An 8,729-nucleotide genomic window follows, 5' to 3' on the forward strand; every position below is an offset into this window, starting at 1 on the left:
TTGTCCCATTACAAGTGGCACATTCTGTAAATGATAGTAAAAATTAACTCTTGAAATTGTGTGAATTCTACTACTTTTAATCAATTTACATATTTTCTTTAATTTTTGTGTTCAAAAGTAACGAACCATTAGTAATTAGGTTGATGGAATAGTAGATACGGTGATTATTAATTACAAAGTAACACGGGATCTATTTGAATATACGATTCAGTTATATTTAACTAGCATAGTGAAACTTAATTAATCATGTTAATTCTTATATCAGACTCATATGTTTAGACCAAGAATAAAGTCGGAGAATATTAACAGTGAAGAGTCTAATAAAAAAAGACTGAAGTTGAGGGAGAGGAATTGATCTAGGGAAATGAGTGGATCTACATCTACCTAAAAACCTCAACTTTCATCTTTATATATCATACTATAAAATATTTGCATACATGTGTAATATGTTGGTCATGAATATATAAGATTACGATCAATGAAAAAGTAAGAATAATTGCATATAATATCATCATTTTTCATTGATTTTCATTGTCAAATTTTGGCACAAAAGATACATGATCTCTTATAATTTGTGTGACTTACACCACTGTTTTGTTGTTAATTAGATCAATTTTCTAGTCATTTTAGTTGTAGGTTTCTTGCGAAGTAGTTAGAATTTGTTGTAATTTTTCTTTTAATAAAATGACTGTTTTGAGTTCCTCCAAGGTAAGCTAGATTTATTCCATTTAAAGAAACAATTAAATATTAATTTGAATTGTATGTCGCGGTCGAATCCTGAACTGGTTGGCCTTTCATTTCCACAATCTATAAATCAAGAATATAATATAAAGTTTCCCATTGATTATTTGCTTCTTCTTTTTTTTAATAATCCCTCAAAATTTCCAGTATTTTTTAAAAATGGTGTTGTGGGTAGGTTAAATGTTAATATCGAAACATCATTAAAGAAAATTATAATATCCACAAATTGTTGGGCACTACAAGGTCTAGACATAATATTTAATCGGCATATGTTAAATATGATTGGGTGGACCACAATTAATATTTGATCATGAAATTTTACCTACCGAAGCCTAAGAACTGGGTCTAGGGGTGGAGCAAAATACCGAAAAATCGGTATACCGCATTTACCGTACCGAAAAAATACCAAAAATACCGAAATTTCGGTACGGTATTGTACCGTACCGAAGATTTTCGGTACGACAACGATATCATTTTCCTCATACCGCGGTATACCGATATATACCGATACCGCGGTATATGCCGAAAAATCAGTATATACCGTTGTTTAGGTATATACCACCGGTATATACCGATAGTATATACCGAAAAAATCTGTATGCCGTCGGAATCAATTATATATATATATATATATATATATATATAGAGAGAGAGAGAGAGAGAGAGAGAAAAGTTAAACAGAGAATGCTAAATATTTAGAGAATAGAGAATTCGTGAAATAAAAACGAACAGATCTACAATTTTTACGAACAAATCAATGTACCGCATGAACAACAATTTGCCCCGGGTTCGAATCCTGCTGGTGGCGAGTTTTTCTCTTTTTTTACTAAATACGTCTGTTCGTTAGTTATGTTGATCTGTTCGTAAAATGCATAGACTTGTTCAAAATGAAATATATAATCATTCTCTATTTAACTTGACCCTATATATATATATATATTATTAGTGGTAAAATATTTTTTTGCTTTGTTGAAGATGTGGAGTTTAATTGTTAGAAAGTAGTAATTTGTATTTGTTTAATGAAATTTCAATATGTACAAATATACGGTATATCTTAATGGTTTGACAATTTAGGCATGAAACGATATAACAATAATTTCGGTAATATCGTAAGGTATGGTATACCGACTTTTGGTATGGTATACCGCACTATCGGTACGACAACGGTATGAAAATTCTCATACCGAAATTTTCGGTATGCCGATCTTCGGTATACCGAAAAGTACGGTACGGCAACGGTATGAAAATTCTCATACCGCAATTTATGGTATGGTATACGGTATGACGAAAAATTTTCGGTATACCGTACCGATCCACCCCTAACTGGGTCTGCACCTGTAATCAATCAAACACCCATGTTTACTTGGTCCAGTTATTCAATACTACTATATTCTAAATCTAATCCACAAGAATTGTTTCTTTTTAACACAAAATTACTATATATTAGGTGAGATACCATTCTTTTTTTAAAAGTTTGGAGAAGAGGGCGCAATGAAAGTGAACTCTGAGACTTTTTTTTAAGGGTAAGTTGTAAAATTTTCATTGAAAAAGAATAAATAAAAATATATTATATTTTCCTTCCTTTTATCATATGTTTATTAAAGATGATTTTTTTTTATCATATACTACATTTATCCTACACGCTTGTTTACTTTATTGAAAATTGATGGATAAATTATTAAATTTACCATGTTAAATATTGAAAAATATTTTCACACCACTACCCAAAGATAATATATTATCAAATATTAGAGACAAAATGAGTGAAAATGAGCTACCCAAAAAAATATTCCACCCTTCTTGAAAATAATTTTTTTTATCATAATAAACATATAAAAATGATAAAAAAAAAATTATGAAAATATATATATTCTCTCCTACTCCATGAAAGTAAATGAATCATTACGCAAAAAAGACCATTGTTTGGATTTCCCAAAAAAAAAGCTTTCATTAATTTAACAAACTCCAAGTGTACTAAAAGACATGAAGAGATGTGCATGTGTTGGTCAAACGGTAAGGGGTTAATGTCTAAAGTCAAAGATCTTGAATTCGAGTCTCTTGTGGTGTGGCCTTTAAATTTCTTTATTTAGTACTGTTAATTTATTATAAAAAGAAAAAGGAAAGAAAAAAAGGTCATGAAGAGACCTCTAGCTTTTAAATCATCACCTTATGAAGTAGTAGCAAACTTAGCTAAATTGAGTGACGTGATACTGTAGGTTTCTTTTTTCAGAAGGGCAGGATTCATGATAAAAATCAAAGCCCATTGAGGCCCAAAGAATGCCATTTATTTTTCTTTTAAATTATTCTTTTTTTTATTATAAAAATAAGTATAAGCGATGGAAGCAGATCTGAAGAAGGTCGCAAGGCCCAATTCGATCCACTAATTAGAGTTGAACAAACAAATATAACGACAAAAGAAACGAGCGTTAAATCTATTAACAAAGTCAAAGTTAACATCAAAACGGGAATAGATCAAAGAAGGAACTACTTTTAAAAATATTGCAATGTTGCAAGCTGAAGGGACTCGATCATGAAACGACAAAGGAGTTAATAGTGGTGAGATACAACCTTAAATACACAAATGGGTTGATTCTTATGTATATCTATAGACTATAGAGTAAAAGTGCTAGAGAAATGGAATGAACTTCTACAAAATGGTGAATAACAAACAATATTGTCGTTAATACAAACACACACACATATATATACATGTGTGTGTGTGTGGTGTGTATTGGATATTTGAATGACTTAGAACAAATGGGGCATAAAGATAATGGTCATTCAAACAAATGGGCATAAAGATAATGGTGCATTAGCAGGAACAGTTGCAGCTTAAAGATTAATATATCACCCATTTGGAGACGAGACATTTCTTTCGTTTTTGGTTGTGAACACGTATGCATATACATATGCCTTGAAATCTGAATAAAGATGTATCATGTATAACATAAATAGGGACATTTTACTTTGAAGCATTAGTCTTGACAGATAAAAATAGTAAAGTTAATTTTTATTTACTTTAATGGATTGAAACTTTGGAATATTTCAAGATCCTTGATTTCAATTTTACTGGATTTTTATCTCATTTAAAGGGCCAGATTGAAGAAATCCTAATATTAAGGATAAAAATATTCAATCATGCATTTTATCAATCATGTAAAGTAAACGCTTCATTATAGTTTCAAATTTGTACTCCCTCCGTTCTCATAAAATATATCAAAAATTTCATTTTCGCCTGTCCTCATAAAATGTATCTAATCTATTTTTGGTAAGTTATTAATTCACAATAAAGTTAGACACTTATCCAACTCACAACACATTCAATCACTTTATTAAACTTCGGTTCATTTAAAAGTGAATACATTTTATGAGAACGAAAGAAGTCCTAATTTTTATTTTACTTTTTTTTCTCTAAGTTCTTATACTTTTGTATTTGAATTTAAAAAGTTTGTTAACATTTTTCTATTTTACTAGTGTTATACAAGATTTTCTTTGAGATGTAATTTGTTAGTTCCATATACTAATAAATAAATAACTACTTAGGGGGTGTATTCGTTGTGGAATTTAATGGATTTCTATGGATTTTAAAAGTCTGGGCGTATTCGTTCAAGACTTTTAAAAGTCTGCAGAAATCTTGGTGTATTTGTTCAAGGTGTATTCGTTCAAGACTTTTAAAAGTCCATATAAATCTGGGTGTATTCGTTTCAGACTTTTTAAAATCCATACAAATCTAGGTGTATTCGTTATTCCATTGACTTCAAATCCGGAATGACTTTCATGGATTTCATCCAAAAAATACACACGACGAAATCCGACCAAGAACCACGAGAATTGAATTCCATAGAGTTTTGAGCGAGCGCTGAGTTCCAGCGCCCACGGCCAAGAAGCCAGCGAGCGCTGGAACTCAGCCAACGTTGAGAGATGAGTCCAGCAGACGCTGGTTTTGAGCAGACGTTGGAATGACGCTGGTTTTGAGCAGACGTTGGAATGTGCTCCGATTCTTTTGCTGAATTCAGTCAATTGGTTGAGTTGATATCATATATGTCAACTTTTCGGCAACAAATTGGGCTGATAAAGGGAATCCTTTTCTAAGTTGTTGCTGCTTTAGTTCTATAAATTTTGATCCCTGATTATCATAGTTGCTGCTCCATTTCTTTTTTACTCTCTCCAGCTTCCTGTTACTACCTCATTCACTATTTTAAGCAGGATTCTTGCTTGGTTTCCAGCGCTCGCTGGATTCCCAGCGGTGCTGGGACTCAGCGGGCGTTGGTTTTCATGGATTTCAATTCCAGAATTATCCCCTAAATTCTTCGAAAATCAGTGAAAATCGGGGTGAAATCCAACCACGAATTCTTTGAAAGTCGTCTGGAATCTATGTGAATTCCATGGAATTTAAATTCCATGGACTTTTTAAAGTCTGTGGAAATCCACAACGAATACACTCCCCTTAATTTTGTTGTGAGCTTCTAATTATTATATACGTGTAATTTTATTGATATACATATACATGTATAGATATACGATATTATCATTTGAAAATTTTAAATAACTTAAATTCATATATTTAATTTTCTTATTAACAAACTTTTTCTGACATATTTTTAATTTTATTCTTATTTTCATTAATCTTATAACATAACATAGATTTATATAGTATCTACAACAAAGGACATATGTTTGTATTATATAACAATAATAATATTATAATAAATATACATTTACGTGTTTTTTTATTTATATATTAATTATATAAAAGTACATATATATATTGTTATAATTGTATTGTTCTTTTCATATTATTAAATTGTGATTGACTACAATTTAGATCTCACTATATAATATATAGTGATCTCACCAAATCTAAATTTAGTTTAATGACATTTAATTAATTTAATCTACAATTTAATGAAAAAATAAAATTATTCTATAATTAAAATTATCATTAATATTTTAAATAGAAAAGATTAAAAAGAATCACAAAATGCACATATAAATACATAATAATCGTATATATCTATACATATATATATATATATAGTTGAAATCCAATGAGAATGTCGTCTTTTGTGAGAAATGATAATAACGAATAAATCAATGTAATGCATGAATAGGCATTTTCTTTTTTTTTTTTGAATAACAAGAGGGTATCTAATATAATCTAATAAGCAACCCGCACGCAGGCGGGACCTCTACACCACACAAAGATGGGAAAACAATCGTACGCAGGCGGAGCCACTACTCACAAAAAGGTGAGAACACTACCTATACAAAAGTGGAAAAACTACCCGCACGCAAGCAGGAATTGAACCCAATACCTCTCACAAATGAGAGTCTTTGAATGCCTCAGCTTTGCCACTTGAGCTAGGCCTCATCGGTGCATGAATAGACATTTTCTCATGGGGTCAAAATCCATATTTTATCGTGAGAATTGAAAACACTCATTGTACTATCATTCGTTGTAAAATTAACTACACTCGAAAAAATGGAAAAAATAAAATTTTTGCTTCATGTAGGATTTAAACTCATGTGTTGCATTCAGTCATTAAAATGATGCATTCACCGTAGATCTTTATGATCGAATGACTGAGAATGATTATCTTCTCATTTGAACCTCTTCCATATATATAAAATTTATTTCACAACTTTAAATGATCATAATTTATTTATTTTAATTTTTTATATAAATAAAATATTAAATTAAAGCTCTTAACGCAGTCTTTAATTTAAAATACATATTGAATATATTCTCATTAATTGAATTAGCATGATTTTGCAAAAGAATAAAATTATAGGAAAGAGGGGGGGAAAAAGAGAAAGAAAATATAGCATATAAATAAATCTTCAATTTTTATTCTAATCGCATAATTGCCGCTTAATTTACGATTAATTTAATTAATTTCTAATTAAAATTTTATGTTTTAATATATAGTAGTTAATAGATTACGGGAACTAAGACATACGGGAACACTAAGACAAAAGAAGGAAAACTTATAGTATAACACAATCCTTTTACTAGTACCATATATATTTTTTTAATTTCAAAAGCTCACAGCTATATCAAATCTAACATGGATATTCAATTTTATTTTGGTGCAATAACATGGAAGTTTCTCTCTCTTCATACAAACACGTATTTCGATATGTGCGTTCCAAAAAACGATTACCTTCTTTTCAAACGCTAGATTTTTTTAGTTTTGAATTTTAGGTGCTTTTTCCGTTACCAGTAAAAGTACATTACACTGTAACACTGAATTTTATAAGTTCTTTTTTGTTAAGAACATTAGAGCATCCGCAATAGGCTTACTTGATAGTTTATTTGATAACGGGGGACCACATTGAGTAAGTAGTGTTACGTTGGGATTACTTGATAGTCTACTTATTTTTTTTAATTTTTAAAGAGGAGAGAGATTTTTAAAAAGGAGAAGATAATTAAAAAAAAATAGATCGCTCGTGTATACACGAAGACTCGAGTAGGCCTCGAGTAAGGCCCCCGCAACGCCCTACTCGAGTGCAACGCTCTACTCGAGTAGGAGCGTTGCAGATGCTCTTAGTTAGTATTCATTTTACCAATTAAAACTGGCCAATCCATAGCAAAACGACTGAGGAATTTTTGGTTATTCTTTGATTTGGTCATGGATTGAAACATCAAAAGGTCCACTTCAAGAATTTGACCAAAAGTAGTTATTCAAATGTCATACTTGATTTCATGACAAATGCAAGCAAATCGTAAAATTAAATAGCATGAAAAATAGGTGATAATAAACTCTTGGTAGAAGTAGTCATATAATGAGAATTTGTCATCTTAAATACCATGGAAAAGCAAAATCAAGAAGTTCGTTAGGAAATCCAAATACTACCACAGACGTTCAAAATTACAAGTATGCCATTAGATTCAGGCATATCTTAAAGAGGCAAAATGGAAAGTACCCCTTTTCAAAGACAAAAACAAAAATGTACCCACCCTTTACCAAACATATAAAATCTACCCATCTAGGACAATAATACCCTTATGCCTATTTTAGTATTCTGCTCGCCAACAGTTTGTCGAGCATGTCGAGTATTTCATCGAGCATGTCGAGCGCGTCGAGCATTATACCAAATACCCTTAAGCAAACTATTCTCTATAATTCATTATAATCATTTATGTTTTTAAACAGTAAACAGGCCCAACATGCTTCCGTAAACACTTCAAAATAATTCTTAAATTAAACCAACATTATACCTTCGTCGACTGGTCTTCTTCAGGAGTCGGTCTTGTTGCGTTTTACGGCTCGTCTGCCTCCCCGGCACGCACCAACCACACACTCGCAAGAGATGGTTGCAACCCTTCTCCTTCACTAAGTGCCGACTAAATAATATGTTGGAAAAATAAAGAAAATATTTTTACTCAACCCGGAATAGTTGGACAAAAACTCAGCGTTTATAGAGGAATTATATAATAATTAATTTTATTTCATAAAAACTCCCCAAAGGAGAAGACTAACTTGTCTAGCTACTCATAGTAGCCAGTACTTGTGTACATAAAAAAAAAAAAAAAAAAAAAACAAAAACGAAAAACTTTGAAAACAAAATTAAAATTACAAAGATAATTTTCTAGAGAGAAGATGTGTGTTGTGTGAAATGGGTGTGATTTTCTAATGCCCTTCTTCTCTCCAGCTCTTGTGTTTATATAGAGGTTTGAGCCCCTCTATAATTGCTTGGTTGGTGGCCTCGGATTCTTCCTTTGTGGCCAGCTTGCTTGATTGTGACATCCACCTTCTTTTGTTGGCCATTATTGCCGACGCTTGTTAGTGGCCTCACATGGTACTGGACCCCTTCTTTATCTTCTTGTAATAATGCTGGTAGGGGCCGGCTGCTTTCTTCTCCACTTACTTTTGTCCTGAAGCTTTTGGTAAGTGGTCCTCCTGTTCTTCCACCCACTTTTGTCGTTTCTTTTGTGGGTGCGATCCTGGCTGTGAATCACATGATTCAAAATATTCTGTCGGCCA

Source organism: Salvia miltiorrhiza, chromosome 2 (assembly GCF_028751815.1).
Source record: "Salvia miltiorrhiza cultivar Shanhuang (shh) chromosome 2, IMPLAD_Smil_shh, whole genome shotgun sequence".
Lineage (NCBI taxonomy): Eukaryota > Viridiplantae > Streptophyta > Magnoliopsida > Lamiales > Lamiaceae > Salvia > Salvia miltiorrhiza.